This window comes from Podarcis liolepis, assembly GCF_965112155.1.
Source record: "Podarcis liolepis genome assembly, chromosome: 8".
In the NCBI taxonomy this organism is placed as follows: Eukaryota; Metazoa; Chordata; class Lepidosauria; order Squamata; family Lacertidae; genus Podarcis; species Podarcis liolepis.
In genome coordinates, this window is record NC_139560.1 from 55,438,534 (window position 1) to 55,465,501 (window position 26,968).

Consider the following 26,968-nt stretch of genomic DNA (forward strand, 5'->3'; position numbering starts at 1 on the left):
TTTAGAAGATACTAAAGTTTACTATGATGGTTACCAGCATATAAAATACTTAGCTGTGCTCTACATTTGCTGAGCTTTGAGCTTTGGAAAGTCAGGGCCAAAGCAGAAGACTGGAAAGCAAAGAGAATGAAAAGTACCTTAATCCAAATTCCTGATGGATGTAAATTAGTATCACTCCACTGGGCTGAGCATACTACTCTATTTAATAAACAGAGGGACACTTTTGTCTTTCTGCCAAATAGCATTTTAACAGGCTAATGAACCCAAATAGATAGATAACTAATCAATATATATAATTTATTAACAAGGTAAGGGTTTTTCCATTCCTTGCTTGGAAAATATCCTACTTACATCTCAGGGGGGATGCAGGTCTCTTTTAGCAGAAGTGCTGATATTAGGGTAATACATCAGCACAGGAAGTCACTAAGAAGTCACGAAGCCATCATGTACCTGTGTTGGGCTAATTAGGGTCATTTGTGCCCTCCACCTTGGCAGGGATTTGCTACTGATTTCTATGGGAGTTCTGTACATAAAAGATTTTGCATGGATAATTGATTCCCCCTTATTTCCTGATTTATTCATTTTTGAAGGAAAGGCCCAAACAAAATGTATCTTCAAGTGGTATGTATTTGGAAGATGACTAGGAATTCCTTGCAGTGTCTGAGCCATAGACTCTAAGGAATTGTGTTAGCATACAATTCCAACTTTAAAATTCTCTGTATTTGTCTGTCAAGGTCAGCAGTGTAATTCCCCTTTTAGTGGTCTGATGACAGTCAATGAATGTTAGGGAACCACTGTTGGAGAGGATGGACATATGACTGACTTTCCAAATGTTCAGATGAAGTGTTAGGACTGTCACAGAGAGTGAAAGAGAAAGCTGGAAAGCTCACATCCTCTTTGTTATGACCAACTCACTGAATGTTGAATGTTCAAGCTCTTAGTGTTCATGAGAATCTTCAAAAAGAACTTCTTCATTGGCCTGTTGGGAATTATAATACTAAAAAGAAGTTCAGCTATTGTGACATAACAGGAGCAGCTGCCCTCAATAAACTTGAGCACTGTGCTTTTGAACAGGGATGTGCCACCTGTGCCCTCAACGTAATTTCACGTAGGTTGGGAGAGCACAGAAGGTGGATGCAAGGGGGAAATGGGGGACAGAGTCGAAATGTACATGAGGTTGAGAGAGGGGAAGCTGTCTGCAAGCAATCAGTTCTAGTCTCTATAGCTCCCTCAGCAAGAGGAAAGAGAACGGGTGATGGAAATAGGAGAGAGAGGGAAATAGAAGGGGGTAGCATAAAGAGAGGAAAGGGGGTGGCCCCACTCATATTTTGGCTCCTCCAAACCACTGCCAGCATGCAGACCAACTATAGATCACCCCCCAAGGAATGCAACTGACAAAGGGCTCCCCACCTAGCAGTTAGCAGTACATATTCAACTGTTTGGTTTCAATTTCAATTTTAGTATTATAATTCCAACATAGAAAAAGTGTGTGTGTGTGTGTGTGTGTGTGTGTGTGTGTGAGAGAGAGAGAGAGAGAGAGAGAGAGAGAGAGAGAGAGAGAGTTCTAAGTTGAGGGAGATGAACCTTTGATGGACAAAGAAAATTTTTTGGCAAGGGAAGCAAAACTAAAAATCTTCGGTGTTTTGCTGTTGTTTGAGGGATATTATCAGATCCAGATTTGTTCTTAGTGGTATGAGAGAGTGCATTATATTAATATAGGTACTTTATACAAATTCTGCATTACTTAAGCAAATATGCATGGCAGGGGATCTGTAGATGTAACATGCACACCCAAATACTCTTTAAAAAGTAAAACAGCTCTTATGCAACCCCAAATATCAGGCGGCATTGGGTTCTTGGTGTGTGTGTGTGTGTGTGTGTGTGTGTGTGTTTTAATTAACAGTGTTGCTGTTTATGTGGACTACTACAGTATTGTTATGTAGTCCTAAGAAGTATGTTTTATGTGCCACATAATGTAGATCCTGAACCTGTCGTTTCAGACACAATTCAATAAAATGAACACAGGGAGAGAAAGGGGGCAGGGTTGATTAAAGGTTAGATCGATAAGATCACATGCTTTTCATTGGCAAAGTATGTCTTCAGAAGTGTAAATTCTAACTCTTATCAAGGTTTTAATGTTACCCCTTCACCCTTAATTTTACTCCAGTGCAATGTTAAATCAAGTCAACATGAAAATAGTGGAGGAAAGGTTTTAAGCAAAATGGAGTACAAGTTATTGTCAAGCACACTGTGCAACCTCTTCTGCTCATGGAAATACCCATAACCACAACTCTTCCTCTAAAGATGACCAGAAATGGAAAGGGATTATAGGGCACCTTAGTCCTTTTCAGGCATTCATCTTCTAGGTACCATCAGTATACAAGAGTAGGGATGAGGGCATTAGCTCTACCTGCCATTGCCTCCTGAAAATTGGAGGGATAAAATCTACAATGGGGAGCCTGCTGTATTCATGTATGTAAGCTTTTGTAGTGATGCATATAAGGAATGAAGTCAGACAAGAGGCATTTCTTACATTCTTGAGCTCAAAGGTAGTAATGGTGACCTTTCAGCTTGAGATCCCATAATTTCCAACACTTAGCCCACAGTGTTGATGGTCCACATCCAGAAGAACTCATGCCCCCAAGCTTGGGAGCCAGTGTGGTGTAGTGGTTAAGAGCGGTTGTCTCGTAATCTGGGGAACCGGGTTCGCGTCTCCTCCACATGCAGCTGCTGGGTGGCCTTGGGCTAGTCACACTTCTCTGAAGTCTCTCAGCCCCACTCACCTCACAGAGTGTTTGTTGTGGGGGAGGAAGGGAAAGGAGAATGTTAGCCGCTTTGAGACTCCTTAAAGGGAGTGAAAGGCGGGATATCAAATCCAAACTACTACTACTACTACTACTACTACTACTACTACTATTCTTCTTCTTCTTCTTCTTCTTCTTCTTCTTCTGTTCTTCTCCTTTTTATACAGTTCTTAAACCTTGGATTCCATATATGGTGTTCTACCTTAAATCCAGTATCCCACTGGCTCTTCAACAGTCCCCCCCAGTCACAGGTGATTTTGGCCAACTCCCTAGAGGTCTGGTGCATAGACTCTCCCTGAGTAAAATGTTCTAGCACTACTTTCTGATTCTCTCTCACACAGTGGCGGGCCCGACAACCTACTGAGCCCTTCCCCAAGATCATTCTGCCCCCCATTCTACACTCCCCCTGGGCTCTACCAGCACCTTTCATTATGATAACCCCAAACAACAGCTGGAGGTTGACCTGCCTGTTATTTGTATGCACAAGGCCCAAATAGTCCTCAAAATTCTGATGCCAATGTAAAGTGATAAACTACAGAGTCCTCCTAAAACTCACAGCTCTTGCACATGGCATTTATTTAGACTTTGTAACTCAGATCCTCCAGTTTGAATCACATTATAATGTACCCCCATCTTTCCTTCTTCTATCTTAGGGCCCCGGGGAGGCTGGGTTGATATTAAGGGCAGTTAGTGATGAAACATAGGCTATGTCTTGAAGAGCAGAGTCACAACAAGGCAACTCTGATAATCCAGTCAAATCCCAATAAAGACAGCAGGGTGGGAGGCATTGTCAGCACCTTGGAGAGTTCACAGCAGTTATCAGTAGATTTCAGTCATGGAAAGTTGTCACCTGGGTAGCAGGATGATGCTCTCTGGGGCCTTCTGGTTGGCCTGAACATCCTATTAGCCCCACCCCTTCTGAGGACCACTCTGACTTTGTGTGTGTGTGTGTGTTTGGAAAGGCCATCACCCTATTCTGTAACTGCTGTCTCCTGTCATGGGGAGGTGGTTAGCAATGAATTGGACGGGGGTCATCTAAGCTGGAAGTGATGGATTCCCTCTCCCTCCATGTTTGCCTCTCAACCCCATGGAGGACAGTGGCTAGTCACCATTCCACTGAGGTATTTCCTCAAAAGTTCTTTAACTGACAAGGATCATAATAAGACAATATTTGTGTAGCCAGTAGCTTTTGTCTTTCTGACAAGTTCCTCAGTAGCTTCATTGATCTACAGTAGCAGCTGGCTGGGTGGTTTTTCAAGGTGCTAAAAAATTGGTCTCACAGATATCTTAATGGGGGCAGGACTTTATTGGAGTTGCTAGTGATGTCACCCAGGGGACGCCATTGCTCCTTCACTTGCCGTTACACATTACCGATCTCTGCTTCGCAGCATTTTAGGAAATAAGACTGTATCAGTCCAAATAGAAAGATGGATCTAAACATGACACAGCTAGAGAGAGTTGCTCACAAGGAAAAGTCTATGCAAAATAAATGTATTATATTGGGAAGAGTATTCCTAAATTAGCCTTATGGGTTGGTACTACAAGCATGGTGTAAGTCACACAGAAATAAAGGGAGTTCCCAGGCAGCACTTGGCTCCTCCCCAATACTTATATAAGCATCAGGAAAAATCTTGAGCAAGTCTTCCCAACTGGCTGCTCTAGTGTCTGCACACAGAGCAAGATATTGGCTGTGAAATATTTTATTGGTTTTCTTTATAAATGTAAATATTATGCCTTCAATCATAAAAGCTTCCAGGGCAGTTTGCCTGGAATCAGCACTCAAAGACAATATCCATTAAAATATAATGCACTTCGCCCAAAGATGCCATGAGTGGACTTCAGCTTGTGGAAAGACCACCCTTAGCACCTGCGATCCAAAGGGAAGGTCACCTTTTTTTGCAGCAGCCCTTCCTTCCTTCCTGAAAATATCTTCTAGAGGGCAAGGGACACTGCTGAACAGTGTGAGAGGTAGCATGGGGGAGGGTGGCTGCAGAAAGGAGGGGGTTGGCCAAAACTGCTTCCTTCCACTAGCAGAAGCCTTCACTGTATCAAATGACATTCCATCCATGGAAGGAGTCCTTTCATAAATCAGAATGTACTTTGGGATTCAATCCAATATCTAATAATTGTGAGTTAGTTCTCTAGGAGATGGTAGAGATTTCTAGCAATATAACATTAAAACATAAGAAGAGCCTGCTAGATTAATGCCCCATCTACTCCAGCATCCTGTTCTCATGTTGGCCACACAGATGCCTTTGTGAAACTCTCAAGGAGGACCTGAGTACAAGAGCAAACCACTCCTCCTGTGGTTTCCAAAAACTGGTAGTCAGAAGTATTACTGCCTCCAGTCTTGAAGGTAAAAAATAGCCATTGAGCCTAGTAGCCAAGTATGTTTTGTTCACATAAACTTTAGAGAATAAATCTTTTATTAGCCAGATATAAGGCATGGGGCAAAAGATTTGTTGACCTGGGTAAAATAAAGCAACACACAGCTTACTGTATATGCACTGAGGTGACCATGAGAATTATTCTGCTTCTGATTTTTTTCTGTGGGTTTGAGGCTGCACCTTATAATGTTCCTGATGAGAGTTGTTAAGTGGCTTTTCAGATTGTGACTCTCTTTTGCTCCAGGAAGACCAGCTTTGTGAAACCCTTGACCTTAGTGATTTAAATCTTTATGCTCCTACTATGTCGGAAGACAGTAGGCACTCACCTCTGTAATGAATGTCAAAAAATGTTGGTTTATTTCATTGAAAATCATCAGAAAATTGAACAGCCCCAAAATGATATAATTAATGCATAAAATATACAACTGGTCACATCTCAGATGGAAGGTGGAATAAAAAAATATCCAATAGATGGGGAAAAAATCCCCCCACATTTCAATCAGACAGTCAGTAATCACTGTCTCTAAACCTAAATGGCTCTTTGGCTGCACAGTCACTCTTAATTTTCAGAACAGTCCTTCTGCTATGGCCCGATGAGCCACTGAGGTGGATTTTCTCCTACAGCCGCACATGGTCTGTTTTCTATCTCAAGCCTTTTCTATTGATATCCTTTGTGACCTTGAAGAAATGATTCATTCCCTTTGTGTGAAAGAGGGTTTGACAGTAGGACCAGCCACCGAAGACAAAATCTATAGATAACAAGACCAGGAATGATCAGAGGGTACCATCATGCGCTCTTGTTACTCAGTCCTTTAAAGCCTGAAACTGGATGACTTCAGTGACCCAGAAACATCTCCTAATTTCTCCTAATTATCTGAAAGTATCTCTTGCTAGACAGAATGCTGGCCTAAATAAAACAATTGAAGCTGTAATCCTATGGCCATTTACCTGGGAATAGGTCCCCCTGCATTAAATGGGACTTACCTCTGAGCAGAGAAGGGACTATTGAACCCATGTCCTCTTTATGGTGTTTCTGTAGGTATCTGGTTGATGACTGCAAGATGCTTGAGTAGAGGCACTTGGGCTCCTTTAACAGACTTCTTTTTCCAAACTACAATGCTTCTTTTGCCTTTTGCTCCCAGCTGACTCTGTGTAATACTACATTATTTGGATAGATGTTCCGTCAATGAAGTATCACAAAATTCCCTGCACTTTGCCAAAATCAAACAGGCATGTGGGAGCTATAGAATTATCCAGTTTGTCATAAACTGATGCTTCATTTATGGTCAATCCTTAGGCATCAGGCTCACCTTTTGCAGGCCTGGCTGAGCTCACTGTGGATCATGAGGCTGTTGCACGAAGGACACTGAAATGGACCACTTCCTTGTCCATCTTTCAAGAACAGTCTGGGCATTTTGACAGCAGCTGTTTTCATCTGAGATTCTCAAAGCAATTTACACCCCGTGATTAAATCTCACAGACCATGTTACTAAAGTTCCTAAAGGCACTATGATATATCCTAAGGCAAAGAATGTGGGAAAAATAATTAAAAGGGGGGGGGGGAGTCGTGTCTTCCAATCTTCTCCCTTAACCAATAGGTTGAATTAAAAGCTCCATCAAGGCTTCAAGGACTTCAGAAGGGTAAAGAATGATAAAGTAATTCAAGAAAAAAATCGAGATGAATTTAGCTCTGTAGTATTCACAATATAGCTCTTGACTCCATAATGGAAACCATGGATCTAGCCTGATATTCTTTTCCCATATCTTCCCAGACCAGGAGCCTGGAATACCTAAGAAATAAAAGAATCCCCCATGTCCTGTAACAATCTTAAAGGGGGCTTAAACACACTCCGTTTACTGTCATTTTCAATGTGACCTAGTCATAACCAATGTTAGTTGGACTGGAGCCAATAGGTAGGTGCTAAGTGTGTGTGCACTGATAATATCTGAACCTGTGTATCTTCTGGAATCATTCTGACCCATTTCTGCTTGGCTAGCCTTTTAGCCACTGGGATGGAGCAGTTACCAAGGCGGTTTAGTTGATATTTTCATTTTGCCACAACATTTTGGTGGCTGTGGTTGAGTTGCCTTAAACGTAGGCTTGCTAGCATTTATATATACCCTTAATTTAGAGCCTGCCTTTAGCCTTCAAGGCAGAGTAGACACACACACACACGTACACACACACACACACACACACACACACACACGCACACACACACACACACACACACTTACCTGATAGAGAAATAAATAAATAAATAAATAATATAAACATCACCTTTGAGCCACTGATTGTATCTGAATGAGTGAGCATGCTCAGTTTTATTCTGAGATGCTTTGCGCCATCTGCTGACGTTCTGGTGTAATTGGGAGATGCTGGAGCCTGAATTACTGCCCAGCTTGATTGTGACTTGAGGCGTTTCCTCATACTTTATATTGCCACTCTAAGTATGGGTTCCCTACTGTGTCAAGCAATTCTGCTGCACTAGACCCATAATAAAGATTTTTTAAATGTGAAAATTAGTCTTTGGTGAATAGGAATTATTTTCCTAGCTGCTGGAGACACTCAGGTAAAAGGCAGTGACATTCACATGAGTGGGTCATTGTGTTATTGTTAACACTCAGCTATTATTGCTGCACACGCAGCAGTCGGCACAGATGTTACCCACTTTTTATCATTTAAGAACAAAGAGGTAATTATATTTAACCTTTTTCTCCCCAAGAAGTCTAAACAATAAAATGTCACAATAAAGTGCTCAACAGTTAGCGATATAAATATTTATTTAAGCAGCAGCCATAATTCACTGAATGCGAACAGGGGTGCTGCCTAATTCAAAAGCCGACTTGAGCCACTGTCAAACAACATCATTCGAGAGGCTGTTCACTCTCGCAGATTAGGGCTGAAGTGTGGCGAGTTTAACGGAAGGAGATTCCCAAAGGGCTACTTCTCGTGGCATTTGGTAAGACGTGGTTACATTCTCAGAAAGCGCACCAAGTTGTGAAGATAAACAAAAACTTAATGCCCGAATTACATTACATATCCATTTGCCTTGGATGCAAATTGTCCATAAATTGTTATTTTGTGTCCATCATCAAGATGGAGACATACATGTTACCTATTCCAATACCTGTGTTTTGTAAAGACACAGATGTATCTCCCAATATCATACCTGCGTCTTCCAAATTAATGACAGTTTCCCTATCAAACCTTATGACAAATACACACATGGCAACTTTGTTCCTGGATGTTGTTTTGGCACTCCAAACCAGACAACGCCACACATCAAGAGTTCTTCCCTTGAATGTGTGTATCTCCCTATTCTTCAAGCTGGGGTCAAATCCATAGAAGTAGCTGCTACTTTTACTGCATTTGACACCTCTCAGCTAGTTGGCAGTTGCCACTATGGACTGATGAATATGCCAATTTTGGTTTCTCTTGGTTTCTCATTTTTCCAGGCCTAAATTATGTTCTCCACATTAGTTTGTGATTTAAATTTTTTTAAAAAACAAAACCCTGAAAATTCTTCAGCATTTTAGTGCAAATTTCTCCTAATATACACACATGTGTCTACAATTTTACCTCATAGTCAAATTCTTTCAAAACAATTTCTCTAATATAATGTGTTTTGCATGCTATTTTCACTGACATATGCATTTTATAAGTACAACTTACCCTAATATATGCAGTTTTGTGCACATTTATTGGCTGGGGAACTTCATTCCAAAATTCACAGAAGTGCAAATTTTGAAGGGTGATTGCACTTTGATCATCAGAGTGTTCTGGAAAGTGGAAAATAGGAACTGAATTCCAATTTCTCCCCATCCCTACTCTGCAATCTAGGCAGAGTGCTTTGATATGTGCAGTTCAACATCTACCAAAGGGCCATAAAAGGCTGGGGCAGTGAATGGGAATCACATAGAAATGGAGGCATGAGCCAGTTGCTTGCTGTCCACTTGGCAACTCTATTGTGATTTTATTGTCGGTCATGGATTGAACCTCACTTCAGGAAACAAAGAACAAGCAAGTGGCAGGGGAGTGGAGGAAGTCCCAGGACTCTCTTTGAAGCACATTCTCTGATCAGCACAGAGGAAAATGGCTAAAGCCATGCTTTGATATGGCAACGAAACAGGTAAGAGAAAACTCCAGCAGTGAAAACCTGGGGATTTGTGCAATTTAAAATTGTTTTTAGCTTTGTTTTATCTCCACAAGAAGAGGTCCTTACATTTGTTTTGAATGAGACAGGAAAGGGGAAGTAGAAAAGCACTGGAGTCCTGTATTTCGTTTTGCTTCTAACGTATTTAACTTCTTCGTTCTGAATTTCCTCTTCAAACTTTTCAATCTGATTTCCAGCGTCTTGTGAATGCCAACAGTCAACAAGGTGAAGGGGAACTTGTATCACATTCTGTCAGTACTGTCGATCTCAGATAGAATCCCTGAAATCGTTCAATGAAAAGCAGGCTTCAGGAAGAAGGCTTTACACCATATGAAACCATTTACAGGTAGGATTAAAACAAAATCAAGATGGAGCTGAGGAAGCAGAGAGTGCTTGCCTTGTTTCCAGAAACTAGTAAGAGATGAGAACTTGAAATATTGGCAGCAAATACCCACTTTTGGTTAGATGTTTCAGTTAAGTGCAAACAAAGTAGATGGAAATCATTTCCATATTTTCAAAGGTCAAAGGATAACCTGTTAAATTAGGTTAAATGGGCACTCACTACAGTTCCCAGTCATTTGCAGGAATAGTGTGCAGGATCTGGTGAGTTTCACAGAGGAATTCCTGCCTGTATGCCTTCATACTTCTGCCACAAAATTGGCTTTGCCAACAACCTTCTGATGTCTTTAAAACTACAGTGGGCAAAGCCTTTCCTCTTTTCTAAGTATGATAGACTTGCAACTCAGTCTGACAAGTATGTACCCAGAATGTACTCAGTCTATTTCCATTCTATGTCATCTTTGCAGGTGTTGACCCAGACATCCATCCAATTTTGGTATGAATCTGTGACTTTACCTCAAGTGTGCATGAAAAATTGCATTTATTTATTTAGTTGCTTAGAATAGTTTATATTCTGTCCCTCAGCACAAGTGATCCAAGGGCAGATCCTAACAATGTAAAAGACAGTGTAACTGTGTGTGTGTGTGTGTGTGTGTGTGTGTGTGTGTGTGTGTGTTTTATTAAAGATTTCTTGGTTTACAAAAGTATGTGCAATGTCTCCTTTTTCAAGTTACATTTTCTACAGGTCAGTTTCATTTGTTGAGACATTAAAGACTCTCCTCCCCGAAGGGGAGGGGAGGGGTTGTGGTCGGGGCTCGAGCTCCGGCTAGCAGGGGGCGTGGCCCCCTGCTGCCCACTCACCTGGCTGGCGCTCACGCCCCCCCGGTGGCCATCCAACCGGGGGCCACGGTGGGGGCGTGTTCAGCAGCATTTTGCTGCAGCGCCAGCCTTCGCCCGGCCTCATTCTTCCTGCCCTGCTGTGTCAGTACTGGTGCGTCAGTCCAAGACCGATCAGACTGGCAAGGGTGTCCTGCCCAAGCTCACGGCGTCCGCCCAGCAGGGCCCGTGTCCGGTGAAGGACACGAGGCGGTTTCTCCGCCTTAGACCAGCCGTCCCGGGACCGTTCCTTATACACGAGGATGGGTCGCCCCTGTTGAGGTGCCAATTCACTAGAGTAATGCGCAAGGCTATTGAGGCTTGTGGCCTACCCCCCCCATGAGTACGCTGCACATTCGTTCAGGATCGGGGCCGCCACCACGGCCGCGCATCTGGGGTTGCCGGCAGAAAGGATAAAAGAGTTGGGCCGGTGGAAATCCAATGTTTATAAGTCATATATTCGCAACCTTGCGCCTACCCCTTAGTCTGCTTACCCTTCCTTTGTTCTATCTTTATTCCCAGCTATGCCCGGAAGAAACGTGTGGATTTGCGGTCACAGCATTGTTCATTGGGCCCGCGTGCGAGCGGTTGCTGCGGCCTGGCACCCAACCTTGGTCTGCCGCGTGATGTTCGAGTTTCCTGGTTTTCGAGAAGAGGCATGCGTTGGGAAGAACTGATGCCTTTGCTGCGGGAGAAAGTAGCCAAGCTCGGCTCTCCCGACGTCCTGGTGATTCATTTAGGGGAGAATGACCTTGTCAACAAAAGGAGTGTGGACTTGTTGTCAAGCATAAAAAGAGACTTGAATGCATTCGCTGCCTTGTGTCCCAGAACGACAGTATTCTGGTCCTCCTTCCTGAAAAGAGCTGTGTGGCGCGGTGCGCAAAACTTGATGGCCATTGAAAGAACCAGGAAACTCGTAAATCGGGCGGTAGCCCGTTGGGTGCGCTTTACGGATGGCCAAGTGATTTATCATGACCGTATCCGGATTAGCAACAAGGCTTTATACCGGGATGACGGTGTCCATCTATCGGATCTGGGGAATGATTTTGGGTTAGCTAGTGTCATTAGAAACATCTGGGATTGGTTGCAGCTTTGAGGGTATTGGCGGCGAGCCTTTAGCTCGGGTGGCGGTTAGGCATTGGAATAATGTGTTGCGCTGTGTGGAAGTGCTAGGTGTGGCCATCGCCTATGCCTTCAATTTTTAGGGGTATTCCGTTAAAGGAATCTGGGGGTCGTGTATTCCGTCCGATGCCTGCTTGGCGGGAGGCCTTGGCACGACCCTCGGTGACAGCAGGGGTGAGCCTATAGTCGGATCAGCATCGACAGGCTCCACCTACTGGTGAAGAACCCAATTGTTTCGATCCAATGCCTAAGCCAATACCTTTTCAAATGCTGTAACCAATAAAGTTGTGGCCTTTCTCTAGCCCATTAACCTTATATCACGTGTCCTTGTGTCTTCATTTCACTTCACCGGGGTCGGGTCCTCGAACCACAAAGACTCTCCTCCCCGAAGGGGAGGGGAGGGGTTGTGGTCGGGGCTCGAGCTCCGGCTAGCAGGGGGCGTGGCCCCCTGCTGCCCACTCACCTGGCTGGCGCTCACGCCCCCCCGGTGGCCATCCAACCGGGGGCCACGGTGGGGGCGTGTTCAGCAGCATTTTGCTGCAGCGCCGGCCTTCGCCCGGCCTCATTCTTCCTGCCTTCGCCCCTCACGAGTCACCCACCCTCCACTCCCTTTAGTTAGGGCTCAGGTTTTTCGGCCTTGCTATGGACCTTAGGTTGGTCGCCCTGGTTGGCTGGGGGGCCTGGTAGGAGTTTTTCCATTTGGCACTAGGCTAATTGGTTTTTTCACCTACCTCGTAGCAATCGTCACAACTTTTTTTTTGTGGTATTGGTGGGTAGGTTAGGCATTGGAATAATGTGTTGCGCTGTGTGGAAGTGCTAGGTGTGGCCATCGCCTATGCCTTCAATTTTTAGGGGTATTCCGTTAAAGGAATCTGGGGGTCGTGTATTCCGTCCGATGCCTGCTTGGCGGGAGGCCTTGGCACGACCCTCGGTGACAGCAGGGGTGAGCCTATAGTCGGATCAGCATCGACAGGCTCCACCTACTGGTGAAGAACCCAATTGTTTCGATCCAATGCCTAAGCCAATACCTTTTCAAATGCTGTAACCAATAAAGTTGTGGCCTTTCTCTAGCCCATTAACCTTATATCACGTGTCCTTGTGTCTTCATTTCACTTCACCGGGGTCGGGTCCTCGAACCACAATGTTACATTAGGAAGAAAGGGGGGAAAGAGGTGGAGAGGTCATGGTGAGTGGGGCTGGGGTCGGGTGGCAATGTTTCTATTTTACTTAATGTATGTGTGGGTTTTACATTTTACATTTTACTTAATGTATGTTGTATCAGTGTCGCTTGTGCGGGTTCTCTTCTCTATTCGTTTGTGTTCCTTTGATGGTGAGAGAGGTTGGGGTTGGTGTAGGGTGTAGTTGTTTGTTTGTGATTGGCTGTGGTGGACTTTGCTTTCATGTGTGAGTGGGGTGGGTGGGTTTTTTTTTAATCAGGTTAGCCATATTGATTCGTATGCTGTTGGTGGATTCTTGTCGTTGTCTGATAAAAGGGAGCCATACTGGGGTGACGGTGTCTTCTTCCATATGTCCCAGTTGTCAGTTTCAGCTTATTGGTTAGTTTTTCTAGTAAGGCTGCTTCCCATACTATTTGGTACCATTGGTCTTTGCTTATTCCTGACAGGTCTCTCCAGTGTCTGGCTATGATGTTTCTGGCTGCTGAGAGTAGGTGGGTTATGAGCTCTTTGTGATGTGAGTAGGCATGATTGTCTTGGAAGATGTTTAGTAGGGCCAGTTCTGGGGTAACTTCTAATACTTGTTTAGTTATTTTGCATATTTCTCGCATGGTTGTTACCCAGACTAGTTGGATTTGGGGCATTCCCACCACATGTGGAGGTACATATTGTTAACAACTCCATCTGTCGTATTTTTCCCAGATATTGAAAAACCTATCCAGAAGTCTGGAGAAAGAGAACTACTTTCAGCCAATGCTATAAAACCTGCCACACTTCACCAAAGCCAAGGTCAGACCAGATGCTAGTGACTTTGCCCTTGAAGGGCATTGCAAACTTCACCACCTGAATGTGCTCTGCTGGGTGGCTATTCCAGTGATGACATGGAAGTAATCCTTACTAATCACCATCCCTACCACACGATAGGCATGATTTTGTGCTCTAACCTGTGCTCAGTCCCCTTCTTTGTGATCCTTGCACCACTTGCTCTAGCCATCACCTGGCTGGGTCATTCAACTGGAATGGTCTACAGTGCTAGAGAGGTCATGCAAGAACAACCATGTCAATGCACCTTTTCACACCACTAGAGCCTCAAAAGGGGTGCCAGTCATGCCAGTGAAAAAATAATTTAAAATGTATTTTCTCACAAAAAATGGATTCCTCCCCCCTCAAAATAAGAACATATAAATGTATTTTTTCTTAAAATAAACATTTTCAAATGCCTTTTGAGATCCTTTCTTTCTAGCTGAGAACTGTCTCAGAACATTTGGAAAGTGTGAAAGCTGGTGGATAACTAAGTTCTGATCCATATGGGAAATGCAGCTGAGGTCAGTTCTTTTTGTAATTCATTATCACTGGATTCCTCAGACAGTCCGACCCAAAAGTATGCCCCATTTATTTCAACGAAATGTATGCCCAAATATGAAAGCTTAGGGAAGAAATCCTATGAACATAAGGTAAGTCCCACTGAAAAGTACACATTGATTTACATACTTAGGCCACAACTTCCATTCTCTGCTGGCAGGGCTTTGCAAAATGGTGACGCTGCCGTCACAACAGACTGTATGGTGGGACAGCAGAAGGCCATGGGCAGGACAATGAGGCGCATCATCAGCACCTGATGAAAATGAGACTAGCTTGGATCCAATGTGCAGTGCTGTGGTGGAGAGGTACCACAGGGGAACACAGTTTCAACACTATTTTCAGAAGAGGTATGATGATGTCACCTGCCAGATAGTTTTTCCTTGCCCTGGCAAGTAAGTGGAGTGAAAATGAAATATTCAAGTTTGAATCAGATTAAATTAGAGTGGGAAACCTCTGCCCCACGGGCCAAATTCGGCTCAGCAGTGGTCCCAGTTGGGCCTGTGAGGCCATGTCCAGCTGGCCTACATGACCTGTCCCACACAGTTTCAATGAAAACGTTGGCAGGTGGGGGTGGGATGGAACAATACACATGTTAATCTTCAGATACCATAATGATGCCAGGTGACTGACTGGTAGGTTGTTTCACCTACCTGTCAAAATTGACCCATAAATATGTAGCCCCCTAGACCAAGAAGGATCTGAAAAAAATGAGGAACATTCCCCCCCCCTTTTTGCAGGCGTGGCTTTGGGAGCCATCATGATAAACTCCCACACCTCAGAATTTATCACTGATTCATGGCAAGAAGGCTAAAAAGCCCTTTCAGAATTAAAATTCTCCTTTCAAATAAGATTGTTCACATTGCGTTCAATGACATACTCACATTCCCTGATCCCAATCTCTGTAAGGAATTGGGTTTTCTTTTCTAAAGTTTAGGGGCTTGTGTAATCTCTTGGGTACCTGGCGCTCAAGTGCATTTTACAAAATGAAAGGAGAGCTTGCGTCACTTCACATATCTGATGGAGTCACTCACAATTTAATGCAAAACTGGCCTTGCCAATCAGACTCCCCAGGGTTTCCCAAAGTGCTTCTGAAGAGCAGTATGTTTTTGTCTTTTGCTGGAAACAGACGGGGCACTAAAGAGTAGTTATTTTTAAAAGATTCAGGTAAAAAGCTTGGCCATATAATACCCCTAATCTTTCACACTCATCCCAACTCCTCATTCCTCCTACATTTTACTATGCTGTCAATAAGCATAGTGTACTGTTCTCGCGTGACATAAAAAGATTATCTGAAAATTCCCCCCCCCCTTGTTGTAGACAACTTGTTTGCCTAGCAATATAAATTTGAGAGAACAGTGCTATTTAAATGAAATGCCAAAAGACAAAATTCCACAATATATCTTTCTTCTTTCAAAAAATGCATTTTCTTTGTAGTTCAAGAGGCTGTGTGTGTGTGTTGTTTCCTAGTGAAATATGGGGAGATTGTTACTTCTTATCCAGATGCATTTAGGTACTTACTTGTTACATACCAAAGCCTGAAAGACATTAACACTCCTATAAGCCCCACTCCCTGACACCACCTTCATTTACTTCACTATAATTGAGAGGACATCTCTCATTAGTCCCCATTATTAAAGTTCAAGTGTGGAAGTAGCTTGAGCTTCTGTGCCGCTTTTATTTGCTCAATTACATGTTCTTCCCTAGCGTTGCTTAGTGTTAGAATACCAGATCTGATGATCCACCAAAGACTATTGGGTATACATGTGATCATGACCCCTATTCTGGCTTCTGTTCCTCTGACATTCACACTCTCCAGAAATTTCCTCTGCCTAGTTAAGCAAATCTGGATAATCAATTATCCCTTAACATTTTTTTTTTTATATATAAAAATGGTCTATGACCTCTTTCTTGTATATGTGATGCTTGCCATTAGCTTAATGTCATGCGATTAATTTCTTCTCGGTATATCCCTCTAAGGCTCAACAAGATGTCCTAGTTGTGGCCAACCCATCTTTCCAATGAAAACCTTCGCACTGTAACATGGGAATGATATCACTACAGATCTATTATTTCTCGGAACAAGATATTTCAATTTGCATAAAATATTCTGCATTGACAGAGTGCCAAGATGGAACACCTAATGACCATTCTTCACAATGATCTTGCAACAGCATTAAGAATATTAGGAACTTCGGTGCTAGACTTAAGGAGATGCCTCCCACCACCCTTTCCCATATACCTCCCACCAGCTAATTTACAGCCTTGTGACTTTTTCTAAGCCCTGACATTGCACTGACCAGGATAATGGGCCAAAGGAAATTTCTTACATGATGTAATTTTGCTCACATTAAGCACCGTGGTTCATAGGTTGCCATATAAGGTCAACTGCAGATATTAAAACCCCTAAACTGAGAAAAGAGAAAATGACAATTTGAGTCCAAATTTAAATAGATTTCTGTAAGCCAACTAAGGAAAGAGCATCCCCTGTATCAACATGATACACTTTTATATGCATGGGCGAAAACATCTTCTTGTCCATTATCATGTTACTAGCTGTTTAACGTGAGGTTTATTTGACAGTACAATGAGCAAACAGGACTTCTATATATATTTAAAAAGAACGACTCCATTCCTTTTTTCTTTTGTAAAACAAAAGGAACTTTAAGGTTCTTCATCCCATGGGAAAAATGGGTAAATGTACATTTTGGACACAGATCAACACATTACAGAATGACACTAAGAAGAAATTAATTAAGTGAATGGTTTCACAAGCCTGTCATTTGTGTTTAATAAAGGTTATGGAAGGAAATGTTGGCAGGGCATGTTCATTCCCCTGATGTAGGATAACGAACACTTGCAAAGTACAATACCCAAGGTCCCAGGAAGCAGGTCCTCCTTTTGCCCTGGATGAAGTTGTGCATTTTTTAAAAAAAGCAAAATCTTCTGTTGCAGTTTTAATTTGAAGAAGAGTTGAGTAGCAAAACTGAAAATAAAACCCTTTTCAGCAATTAAAAAATGGATTTATCACCACAAATTTCACCTAAATCAAACACTTGAGGCAAATTTTGTTTTAATAAAATTTGCTTTGGTCAGAGAGCATGATTGGCTACCGCCATCAATTCATGCAACTTGCAGCCTGGGTTCATTTCTATGCTGGTCCTCTGATTGCTGTGTGTGTGTGTGTTATGGATTGTATATTTGTGGGAGATTGAGGTGTATATGCTCAGACTTTTTATTCTTTCCTCAATTTTCTTTCATATGGAAGGTTTTAATAAAATGTTCTTAAAAACCAAACATAATAATAAATGATTGGTTGAGTTGTATGAGAAATCTTGTTGGGGTTTAAAGAGCTGAAATAGGACTAACAAAATTTCTCAGAAATCTCTGTTATTCAAGTCACTGCTAGTCAACTTGTTCTGTCCAAGAGATGATTTTTTTTGATATTTAGCAGATCTTTTTCAGCCCAGGGGTCATCTTCCTTTGTGGACAAACCTCCAGTGGATGCATGCTACTGGTGGATGGTGTTTGAGAGGCAAAAAGTAGGTGGGGCCAGAGGCAAAAGTGAGCAGAGCAACTGATGTGATGCAGCAGGCTGTGTTCCAGCCAGAGGTTTCCCACACACCTTTTCCCACCCAGGCAAGGAAGAGATATTATGATGGCAAAGGACACATTATTATGGTAAAGGCAAAGCCACTCATGGAGAGTGTGGAGAAGGGCTGCTTATGGACATAGCCGGGGGAGAAGGGGGTATGGACTGGGAGAATCTAGAAGACCAGATACAACAGGAGTTAGAAAAGCTTCCACTCTCCCTTCATCTTCTCTGTAGGCCTCTTTCCTATAGGTATCATAAAGGTGCTGTTTTAATTGGGTTCTCAACAAATTCATGGCGGGCATGATATCTACAGTTACTAGACAACTTGCTATTTTTGCCTTTGCATGCATGTTGGTTTTTCTCAGTTCCACCGTCCATGAACGACAAGCAGAATAATGAATGTAAGCGTGGGAAGCGGCGCCCACAAAAATCGCACCATTTCTCATGACACCATGTAATATTACTTTGTGCAGGTTACACCATGTCACCAACCATTTGGGCCCATTGCCACATTTGCAAACTACGGTAAATTGTCATGGGCACCTCCCCCCACCCACACCACAACCAAGCCCACTCTACCAATTATCTTGGTAACAATCAAATGCTTTTTTCCATGCCTAATTTCAGCAGTGTGCAACAGGGAATACCTATGTGGATATATGTCAACCCATGGGAGCCACATTGGTAACCCCTGCCAAATACAATGACCTCATTCTCCAGTTTTCTTTCTGGAGGGAGGCAAGGTAACGGGTGAGAAGAGGGTAGATAAGCACGATAACTATATGGTTTGTGACGCTGGAGCATCAGAGATGGAACAAATACCATCTGAAAATTCCCTGAGTATATCTTGCTTTGCATTCACAAGTATATGCCAAGAGAATATGAAATTGGTGGCCACACACGGAGCAACCCAAATTAACTCCCCATCACACAGTGAGAAATATACTGACACATACACCATTGCCATATTGAAATTACAAATCAATAAAATTAGACACTGATGATAACCAAGCTGTGATTTCCCAAATTGCTATTTGATGTCACGGAAACAAAGCAGATCATAGAAACAAAACACAGAAAATATTTTATTTCTAAAGACATTTATTTAAGTATGAAGATATCCCTAATTTCCTCTTATATCAAGCTATAAGCGTGGTGTGCTTGTTGAACCTTTAGTTCTGCTTTAAATAAAATTAACATTCTAAATCACTCACTTCGCCTTCACTTTTGCAAACCTCAGAGGTAAATAAAGCCAGGTTTTAGAGATGCTTTCTCATTTCTGCACTCCAGAGAGAACTGGGAAGAACGGCTTCCTGAATTATACAAATATATATGTGCGAGTATGTTATGTTTTATTTTTATTGATCAGAATGCCTTGTGGCTGCAAAAATCGGGTTGATAAGTCTCTTCCCCTCCCCCAAGTTTGCATGCAAGACTGTCTGAGTGTTAACTGCTACTTTTTGAAAAACCTCTATATTATTATGGTATTTATAGCATCTCACTTGTATTCCTTTTCATTAGATGCAAGCTAAAGAAAGAACCTTAGCATCCTCCTTGGCCCAGCTATACCTTGCATTTATGATTTCCATTTTAAACTTGAATCCTGATTGCTATTCAGCATTGGCAAAAGAAGAGGAAAGGAGATATTTCAACCAAGGGGACTGACAGGAACAAGCAAGGAACACAGATGAAATAAGAACTTCCAACAGAAGGGAGGGAGGGTCATTGCCTCTGAAAAATCTGGACTGTTTGGTCATAATTGCCAGGCAATACATAGATATCATCCAACAGCCAGAAACATTTCCAATATTACATCACATCCACTGCTGCTGCCTGCCAGTGTGTTAGCAGTAAATCTGAAGGGCCAGGAATGTAAGTGGAGCTTGTCTATTGACAATGAGGTTCTGGCCTCTGTTCTGCAGCAGTAAATGCCCTTCTCACCAGAATTAAATGATCTGCTAAATATCAAAAATACTCTAGTGAGAGCAAAGGCTTTCCCCTTAATTTTCTAGGGGTAGACGGTTGGAGAATACTTAGACATGTTGAGAGGGTATAAATAAAACAGCGGAGAACTCTTGGAAGAGAAATGCATGGCTGGCAACACTCCAAGCCCTCAGCAGCCAGCCTCAGTTTGGAGGTAACACATGCTCCACACTCTTTTTAACCTTTATTTTGGACAGAGAAAACTTGATACAAGCCATAACAGTCATTCTGCCTGTGCTCCCCTTTGCAGGCTCTTTGCTCCTTTCCACAAATGTGGCATCAGGTTATGTTTCTGGTCACAAAGGATCTTTTTGAGGCAGATGCTAATGAGAGTAGCTGGGGTTTTTGTTTTTTTTTTTAAAGGAAAACAGTGGGAAAAGTCCAGTGGAACCAGATCACGGAATTCACGATGTTCAGAGGGCACAGCATGGTAATCTTCAGCACTCATGTCAGATTCAAACAACTGCTTACGGGAGAGAGTGCAGAAAAGGGAGTTGCATTTAAAAATAACATAAAATATATTTGCTTTGCAATATCCTCCCATCTTTGCAACACCATGCAGGATAATCCTAACTATGTCTACTCAGAAGTAAGCCAAACTGAGTTCAAATCAATTGGATGGACTGCCAGCTAAGCATTTATATTATTGTAGCAGCCACATGTCCTGGGAATAACTCTCAGTGAACTTGATGGAACTTTGCTTTTCAGTCAGATTATGGCGTAATTTAAAAACAAACACCTAGACAGCACAAGGGACTTAATAATCTGTAGAATACTATTGGTTGGCAATGGGGGGGTGTTTGCAGGGCATACCTCACAGGTGTATGTTGATGTGCTGTAATAATTTAAAATTATTGCTAGGTAGTCCTTCTAGTTAGTATTCTGGGATATCTATCATCTATCTATCTACCTATCATCTATCTATCTATCTATCTATCTATCTATCTATCTATCTATCTATCATCTATCTATACATGCATGCATCCATGCATGCAAAGTCTCTAAAATATGGCTAATCTTCAAAGTGATCTAGCTGTAATTTGCACTACTGCTTGCTGATTACTCCAAGAACTTTGTGACCTGGAAAGTGTTTATACTCACTCTGAACAATGCCAAAATTAGTCTTGGCTCCCACTCAACATGCACTTGGAAATAAGAAAGAGATACAGGCAAGAAATGGTGCAGGCTCAGCAACAGACACAGTGGTCAGGAGTCATGATCCAGGAGTTCAGAAACAAACCAGAACTGGACAGATGCAATGAAGATGTCCCAACAAGTTTTCCTGCCCCTCCTGCCAATTTTTTTAAAGACAAGGTGTGGCATGCTCCATGCTCACTCATGAGACCCTTTTACCATGTGGAAGTATCAGGGTTGCAAGTGTGTGCTCTGTCAAGGAGGGTGGGTCTGCTTACATCTGAAAAACAGCGAATGTTGCTGCTTGGAAAGGCAGCAAGGAGGGCAGTGGAAGGAAGAGGGTAGAAGAGGTGGACAGCAAGGTGGGCAGGTGGAAGGTGACAGAGAGAGAGAGAGAGAGAGAGAGAGAGAGAGAGAGAGAGAGAACAGAAGTAGAAGTAGAAGTAGAAGTAGAAGTAGAAGTAGAAGTAGAAGTAGAAGTAGAAGTAGAAGTAGAAGCAACAGTCAGAGGGTGACTTGACCAGCCACTTGCTCACAAGCGGTGATCAGGCTGATATTTCAGCAGTGGAAAGTTATCTTCAGGAAGACTAACTGCTCCACCAACTCAGCATCCAAGCTGGTGCAATGGCATGTAACTATGTTGCCCACCACAAGGTGGGAAACCCTCTTGCTTGAAATGGTGGTGAGTGGCAAGAAACATGTTCTTGGGCAACCCAATCTAGATCCTACCAAACCTGGAGATCGGCTGCCCAGTAGTTCACAGGGACTGTGGCAGTGCCTTCCATGGGCTCTGCCAGGTAATGTGCCACCACCACTGCCTCATTATCCCAGTGGGTGGGTTTGCTGGCTCTCAATGCCACCATTCCCTCCAAACTTTTGGCCCAGTTCAAGTTGTGCGGCCCTAGTGTACGAGGCACACGTAGAAGAGATTATGCACACAAAATGATAGGAGCAAGTCTGAATATGGCAACTGCCACATTTGATATGTAACACGAAAAGAGAGCCAGAATCAGATTGAGGGGCTCGTCCCCTTTTTCACAGAAACTCAAGAGAAAGGTCAAGATTAGCATGGTGGCTGAGAACACATCCCTTCCCTCCTTACATAACAAAGTATATGAAAGTTGACTTTGCACGTAAGATGAACTTGATGGAACTTCATCATCATAAGTGCTGGAACTCATACCAATTTAATGAATTTTGAGGTTGACTGGTTTGCAGTTAGCAAAAGAGCTTCCCTCACCACCTGACATATACTAGTCACTGTGTCTAATGCCTTTTCCTGACGCCTGGGGGTTTAAGAGCATATACTAGCCATATGCCAAATCAGATTTCTGTGCTACTTAGGTAAATATGCTATAGTTCTTACATCAAGTTTCATTAAAGAAAAAAACACACCCATGAATTCTATCAAAGGTTTAAGATGTGCAAATAATAATCCAGGTCACAATTAGCATTTAGAGGAAGGCTCAGCAAATTTCAAGGGAAGGATCAACCAACAATGATTTAAGTAGCCTTTAGAATGCGTTTGCTGCCTTTCCTTCTGCTTTCAGAATTCATATTAGTTGCTAAATAATTCACTCTTTTTATTTAAAAAAGATAGAGAAAATAAATATAAAAGGAACTTTTCAGCACAAGTGGAAGAGGAACATTTTTTTAAGCCAAGTAAACAATAAGTGAGGATTGTATTCTCTGCCTCCACCAATTTCATAGCCATAAAAATATGAAGGTGAAATGTGTGAGTTATCTAGTACAGTTACTCAAATACTGTATTATGACCATAGGGGGGAAAAAACCACAACAACCCCAAAACTGATTATTTATGCTAAGGATAAAATTTTCCAAATTAGGCATGTAGTTTAGGACATTTTTCTATTTGGCAATCACTAGGCTTGTGTTACGCACAGCAAATATGTGAAGAATAGATGACTGCTATGTGTCAGTACATTCTGGTGGGCATATTCCCAATGGGGGGTGGGGTCCTCAGTTGGATCACAAGGCCAAAATCTGTGAGTATGAATGCTTAAGGATATACACGTGTCATTCATACTTGTTGTAGAAAACAGCCAGGTACCAAATGCTAAGTGTAGATCAACACTTAGCAACTACGCAAAAGAAATATGGTCTGCAACTCAGCTATGTCATCTGTGCAACCTTATGGAAGATCTTGTTTCCAACAAACCTAGAATACTGAAGCCAGGGCTGGAGCCCTCAGGCAGCAGGTGCTTGGGGTGGGGGCAGGGGTAGCCCATCCCATTTCATTGCTGAAGCCTCACTTACCAGGGAGAGGGGCGGTGGCAGCAGCAGCTTATGCCACGATCTTGTCAGAAACCACTGCCACCGCCATGCAATGGTGATGGGCACCTCTTCATGGGATTCCTCCACCTGAGGTGGCTGCTTCAGTCCACCTCATGGGCAGCCTGGGTGGAAGTGCTGAGATGTTTGACATTATATGTGCCATGCAGCCTACCCTGTGCCACCTAAGTTAGCTTGCTGTCCTCTTGCCTAGCAAAGGATAATTTTACCCAGATCCAGGATTGAAGACTGCGTTGGCACTCGAGTTTGGTTCTGTATGTGGCATGGCAGGATGGCCTTTTGTTCCCTCACCAAAAGGAGCAAGATATCTTGGGCTCTGCTTACAGCAATGCAGAAGGATTTATTTGTGCATCCAAGAAAGAGACAATAGTCAATACTTTGTGTAATGCTTTTTTTTTGCAGAGTAGGCATAGAGAAGAATGGAGACAGTATATGCAGTTCACTCAGGCCTTTCAATTTCCATGAATTTGTGCAAATCTTTGCTCAGGGCTTTTTGTTCTGTATGGACTCCAACACGCACACACATAGCAAATTGTGCACCCATAAAATCCAAACATGGTATCAGTTATGCCCTCTCCTCCACATAATTTGCCCTGTCAGTCACTCTGTATCGGGTACTAGTTTCCTGATATGGTCAAGTGGGCATTTTATTAGACTGTTATCTTGTGGTAAAATTTAGAAAACTTACATTGGAACACCACCCAGTTACACAATCTGAGGTTTTTCCAAGCTGTACAATAAGCCACCTTGTCAGGGGTCCAGCAGCAAAACAAAAACCTGCAGTAAATTATTGATTGCCTGCCCACACAAAAATGAGAACCCATCCTTTATCAGGATGCTTCTTTTATAAGCAGTCTGGAACCAGTTGAAATTTTGTAGCTTCATTGGGGTTGTTTTTTGTTTTTTTTTAGAATGCCATTGTGAGAATTACATGCACACACACCAGGTCTATTCATAGATGATGAATACATGGCAGTTAAGCGGTAACTAACCAACTACTTTCAATAATATTTCGAAGGCCTCAAAATGGGAGCAGCCCATATTTCACAGATTTTTGAACGTTAGCTATAACCCAACTTATGCAGAATGCACTTCAGGTCAAGGTAATAGGCAACTTAAGGCTGCCATGTGACAAATATATACTTGGAAGGAAGTCTTATTGAGCTCACTCTGACTTACCATACCTCAGGAAAAGCATGCCTAGGACTATACTGTAAGTCACATCAATTTCAGTAACAGAGGCCATGCTGGATTCCAAGCAAAACAAAACATTGCAAACTTGTACCATAGTTAGGCAAACCCAAATGTTACAAAATAGCGAACAAGGTTTTGAGTTCTCCAGGCTCAATGTTAAGGGATTGTTGGGGGGAGCAGTTCTCAGCCTTAAGCAGGAATCTAAGAACAGATAAGTGATATGTAGGTTTCAGGTCACAGCTAGAAATGCTGGAATACACCCCCCACACACACACACACACAACGGCTGATTCACCCTTTTTAAAAATAAATAAATAAATCCAGTACTTGTCTGGGATCTGAGGTAAGGAGAAACATAGCAATTTTTATCAGTGCTATGCTGAATTTTTCTCCTGCATTTTTGAAACCATTCTCCCATCAATTAATGAGAAAAAGAAATTGAACTTGAATCAGTGGAGGGGGAAAAAATCAGAGAACTACTCATGGGTGAGGTGTGGGGGTTTGTTGCACTTAACTTACTTTAGAGCTGGCCAAGGGGTATTTGGAAGTGTCTTTTCTTCCATTTTACAAATAATTTCTGCAGCGTTCCCAGGTGCCTGCACTCTAATTAATGGGTGGTGGGTGTTCCCCAAGTCCTGTACAATACAAGTTGCTTTGGGGGCTTACCTGTCCCACCTGCCCAGAGTTCTGGGGTTTCAGTGGGTGATGGTGCAGGATGGCCTGCTTATTAGGGTTGCCGCTCCCCTTCAACGAGGTTGGCTCAACCGAAAATACTGCAGGCTAGACCTGCAAAGTTGAAAGCTTGAATTTCCTCACTGTTTTGGTTTTCCCTGAAGGCATGCTACTAATTTAATAGAGACCTAGTTCAGCTATAATCTGCTTTCTCAACTCCTCATTTCCTCCTTGGGTTGCAACTACAATTCACCATACTGTAACCCAGGCATCCCCAACCTGGGGCCCTCCAGATGTTTTGGCCTACAACTCCCATGATTCCTAGCTAACAGGACCAATGATCAGGGATGATGAGAATTGTAGTCCACAACATCTGGAGGGCCGAAGGTTGGGGATGCCTACTGTAACCGCAATGCCTAAACTGAATTCAAGTTTTTGCAGTGGTCTGCACAGTCACTAGGCTGATGGGATTCTTTAAGAATGGAACAAACTTCTAAATTTGTATTGAGTTGTTTAAGATGATACACCAGTCACTAGTATATTCTCTTCCACTCTTATGATAGCATTGCTTCTCTCATGCTGTGCAGAAGAGAAACAATGCTTATTCAACAAGAAATGACTATTGGATACTGGGATCCTCACAGGAATAAACATTTTCCTTTTTAAAAAAATGCCCTGCTTTCTTGTGCAGATAACGAGATCAGGAATTGTGAACAACAAAGCATTATTCTCTTAATATTATCAGCGTCTTTGATGACAATAGAAATGGCGCAGGTAACTCTTCCTTGCCAAATTGCTGAGATAAATAATAAGTGTGATCATCTTTGGACTTCACAGACCTTGAAGGGAATAACAGTTTTATATGGAGGCTGGCTAGCGCAGGGAATTGGTTAGGGAAAACAGAGAAATGCACATTTATATATCATCAGCATCGACGCCTTTAGGTTTTGATGCCAGCTGAAAACTCTCCCCACCACCACCACCTGGCTTTCCTTTGTCTGAATTTAGGTTTGCTGCTTTCTGCACTTTGCTGGTTGATTGCTGCCTTTGAATTTGTGATGGCTGTATATCTTGCAAGCAATCCTATGCACAAGAAGCAATCCTATGCACAAGAATCTGGCACAATGCAGGCCAGTGCAAGTTAAGGCAGCGTAAAGTTACATCAGATCCAAACCCCATTCAGTAGCGGGGCTACTGCCTTAGCGTGGCAGAAGAAAAACAAGCCTTTAAAATACTGTTCTATGCCATCTTTCCAGGCCATGTGATTGAGCTGAATGGGCTTAGGATCCAGCATAAGTCTCCCCTCTTCATTCTAACCCCCCACCAGACCTCCCAGAATGCCCCATTTTAGGATTTACACTGGCATCTGCTCAGTCCGCTTCAGCTGTGCCATCTGAACCCCATCTGAGCCAGAATGAACAAGATTCAGAGACGTCTCTTTGGTTGACCTGGTACTGGGGACTCAACAGCCTCTTGAGCTGCAGATCCCCTGCATTCTGTGTTGTTCATTCTGGTGGATTTTAAAGGAGGCTTCCTCCTACCTCCTACCCAAAGCTGAAGGAGCAAGCCTCTTTGAATCATTTATACAATCTACAATTTTCATAATCCTTATTATAATTTAAAGTTTATTTAAATGATAAAAATTGAAGCCAAGGTAAGTAGCTCTGTTTAGTTACATTGACCTCAGGGAGGGCTACTGTATTAGAAACTAATAACCGGGAGGTTATTTACATAGTCAGTTTACTGGAAACTGACTGGGCAATTTGCAGTAAAATATAAACTTTGTTTTTCTTGATGCCTAACAGAGTTTGGTGTTCTATTTTCTTGTGAAACCCCAGTGGAAAACATGCTTTTACTG

At 42.6% G+C, this 26,968-nt stretch overlaps 1 long non-coding RNA gene across 1 annotated transcript in view; it reads right to left on the reverse strand.

Annotated features, from left to right (window-relative positions):
* Positions 1-847: 847 nt before the first annotated feature.
* LOC310713649 overlaps positions 848-26,968 on the reverse strand; it is a 134,105-nt gene continuing 107,984 nt past the window's right edge. Inside the window, exons 4-5 of the long non-coding RNA XR_014529382.1 lie at positions 8,868-8,974; positions 848-979 (exon numbers count right to left, since the gene is read on the reverse strand). This is a non-coding gene — a long non-coding RNA (uncharacterized lncRNA). The remainder of the gene's footprint in view (positions 980-8,867; positions 8,975-26,968) is intronic.